The sequence below is a fragment of the Diachasma alloeum genome, unplaced genomic scaffold, assembly GCF_001412515.2.
Source record: "Diachasma alloeum isolate Michigan unplaced genomic scaffold, Dall2.0 Dall_scaffold_00307, whole genome shotgun sequence".
NCBI lineage: Eukaryota > Metazoa > Arthropoda > Insecta > Hymenoptera > Braconidae > Diachasma > Diachasma alloeum.
The window spans coordinates 186,844-190,778 of record NW_021680446.1 but is presented as its reverse complement, the minus strand read 5'-3'; positions in this window follow the sequence as shown (position 1 = coordinate 190,778).

The following is a 3,935-nucleotide window of genomic DNA, read 5'->3' as shown; positions in this document are numbered from 1 at the left end:
GGGGGGGGGGTATGATGTGCTTTAAATGTACAACTTGCGTAGGATGTTGAGGAAAAGGGGTTGGCAAGGGGGGCGAGGGGGTTGGGGTAAGATGGGGTGGTTTACTATCCTTGACGAAGGCGCAGTCGGAGGGCCGCTTGGACCCTGAGGAGGGTCGGATGAGAGAGAGAGAGAGGGGGGACGACGGATACGTGCCTTCAGATTAGCGGATGGGTAGTCTTGTGCTGGGGAATTAATGCAGGATTTCTTTGGAAGGCCGGGGGAGAGGGGGGGGGTGAAGTGCCTCGATGATGATTCGGAGGCGGACAATGCGGACTTCACTGTTAAAATTTTTTGTGACATTTCCGGTGCTTTTTGGGGATTTTTACTGAAGTTAATTACCACGAGGGATGGGCGATCGTTGTCGATCAATCGAAAACATCGATTTTTCAGGCCCAAAGGTCGATGTTTTTCGGTCGATGTTTTCAATGACCGATTAATCGATTTTTGATTTTTTTTGTCGAATAATAATGTCGATTAATTGAGATTGAATAGAAATTTAATTTATCTGTAATCAGAAGTGATTATTTTCTGCGGTATGTATGTTGTCAATGATGAGTGAACAAGTCCAGTCGTCTATTGTTTTTTTTTTAATTTAATTTTTTCAATTTAAATTTTTAATAATTAGTGCAGCTAACGTCCAGGCACGGAAAATATTCAATATATATATATATTTTTTTAATCAAAAACCCTGTTTCGAGATTCAAAATTTAACTCTCCAGCAGTAGTTGTCATTGAAACATATGTTCCTCGGGTTGTATTTTTTAAATATATATTTTTCAATAAAAACGAGAAGAAAAAAAATTATTAAATTTTTTTTTCCTGGGTAATGAGAAAAACAGATTTTTTGAATAATCGATGTTTTTTAAAACATCGCCCATCCCTAATTACCACCGAAATTTCGAGCAATTTCGTGGAAAAATCCAAGAGAACTGTAAATTTCAGTTCCATTTTTCCCCGAAAATGAATAGAAAAATATATTCTTGAATTTTTAATATAATTTACTTAATATATTTAATATATTTAATTGAAAATTCAGTATAATTTGGCTCTGAATATTCATATGAGCTTAGAAATTCAAATAAATCAAGGAATTCTCGTCTTTATGCTGCTGAAAATTCTGGAATTTTACTGAACTGTCATTGTACCCTGAAATTTCCTTTTCTTCTAACAGTGTACTTGACATGTTCGGTAATGTTTCTCCAACTTTTTCCCCGTGCAGGTATTGTTGAGCCCTCCCTAACCTCCAAAAAAACTCCACCCACTCCCCCACAATTAAAAACCCCTCCCAACCCAAAAAACCTCTCCCTCACCCACAGCTCGAGTGCCTCTCGAAACAAATCTCTCCGCCATCCCGTAAAACCGGAAATCCCCCTGTCCCCGTAAAGAACCCCCGAAAAAAATTTTATTCTCATCGTCAAAAAAAATGAGTTTTAAAATCCCTACCCATTGTATAACACCTATACCTCCCTTTTTTCTCTCTACGTTTCAATATTACACGGGATTTTTTCTCGCGGAGACGTCGACAAGACCCCTCCCCCCTGGGTTATCGCTTCGTACGAAAAAAAAAAATGAAGAAATCCGTTTGGGGAATGAGAGAAGAAGAGACTTGGAGTGACAATGAGGAGGGACTACCTCGGTTACTGACGCTGCATAAAGTGCGATTATCGTGCAAGCCCCGGTCTCAAGGGGGAGAGTCATAAGGTGATGGGGATAGGGGGGTGGGGATGGGGGAGAGGGCGAAAAAAAGACGGGTTGTATGACGCACATAACGCTGGATATGAAGTGCGGCAAGACTTTCCATACATTTTTATTTAACCTAGCGTTGTTGATGCCCTGTCATTGTGCCCTTTCTCCTGTCAGATTCGATATTCCTTTTTTCAATAAATTGTTTACAACAATTATCATCGCAAAGGGCAATACGACCGATGAGAATCACATGCCCCAATTTATCAGCTGCTAAATTTTCATATCACAATAAATGATTTGCTCATGTTCTAATTCCTATGCTCACTGAATAAGATTTTAATCGTAATTACAATTCAATTCCTTCTAGAACACACTTTAGAGTGAATTTCTGGAATTCAATGTTTGTTGATACTCTGGTAAAAGTGCGTGCCCACACTGTTATCAATTTTTAGTTAGTTCACACGGTAATTTAATTAATCCGTTGTTCATCTCATCAATATAATTCCGTGCTTAGAATATTGTCATCTCGTGTTTTCAGCACCAAATTAAAAATTAAAACTTCATTTGGAATATTGAGTCACAGCTTCTTTTTATTCATATCAGAAATTTTGTATTTGGATATTAATATTATTTGTTCAAAGTGAAAATATCGATCATTTTCACTATATTGCATTCAGATTCTCCTATTCTTAACGTCAAAAATGTGAGATGATCTCGTCATTCTAGCTATTAATTCTAATCAACTTTGTTCGAAGAAAACCTTAGTAAACGCAATATTAAGAAAGTAGAATTATTCTATTTTCCTCTGACCTAAATTATTTGGACAATTATGATTCGTTTATTCATGTTTCGTAGAATGGTATTCAATTCTCTTTTATTTGTTAGGCGACTTCATAAAAATTCGACGCGAGTCGATTGTACTCATGAAAACCGCCTTACTTTCTCCATTCGTTCGAGATATCCGCCATGTACGAGTTCTCATTTGCCATTCGAGATATTGTCCGTGCTTTTTTTTAGAAAGAATTCTGGAGGTTCTTAACTAGCTACTAGGGATTTTTTTTGGCTCGTGTGGACGGATAGGGGGGACTAGGGGGTGGGAGCCTCCTTTTTGGCTCTTGAGATGAGGAGGTGGGGAGAGACAAACCCGAGAGGGCTATTATTTATCCCGTCGTCTTTGTCTCGATTCCCGCATCAGAGGCTTTTCTTTGTGATTATACGGCCAACGTTGAAGAGTCTTAACAATTTTTTTTTACTTTAATTATTTTGAGGATTTTTCGGGAAAGGGGTTTGAAGGAGGGTGTGCAGGGAGATGGGATAAGATGTTGGGGTTGTGGAGGGTGAAAGTGACTTCATTGGGGTGCCTGGAAAATTTGAGGTAAAAAAGTCTGGCTGACGATCCATTTCACCTCGCAATTAAAAAAAAACATTTTTCAACCTCAAAATTTTGTTGCAATTTTTCTGAGTTGAAAATATCACCATTGGATAGCCAGGGAAATTTCCGCTGAAAAACTCAATATGGCGACCATTTTAGCTCCCCTAAAATTTTCCCCTAGCTGCCCTAGAATTTTTAGCTCCCCTATGTCCCTTAACCTACCAAGGCAAAACAGTTCGTCATCAAGATTTTTTCGCAAACAAATTTTCATGCCCACCCACTATCTATCGTAACCACCCTCCCCCCAATCATTTCCAAAATCTTATCAACCCCCTATCCCCTAGAAAATGAAACAACAAAAAAAATGCAAAAAAATCTAAAGGGGTGGCAGTGGGTTTGTAAAAGACGTGAGAGAGGTAAAAGAACCGATGGGATGAGAACGGACTAGTGGGTTGGGGGCTTCGTTTGCGTCTTATCTCCCCCTACCCCCTATTTCCACCCCCGTCCCCTCTTTCACCCTGTGTGTCTCGATCGATAGCTCCACGCGGAAAATTCGAAAGTAAGATGCAATTAAACAGCGAGCGAGGGTAAGCAAGAAAAGGGGTTGAGTTTTCCCCGGCAGTTGCCTTTTCCCTCTTCTTCCATTTCCCCCCCTTCCCCTTACTCCTCATCCTCCCCTATGGCACCCGCCATCACTCCTTTAACTCCAGAGTCCACCCAGAGAGAAGACGAAGGAGAAAGAGATGGAGAAATGAATTTTCTCTTTCTTCATTCACCCCCATGAGGTAAAAAGGGAAGCAACCCTTTTTCTCGAGGTTCACTCTACCCCCCCCCC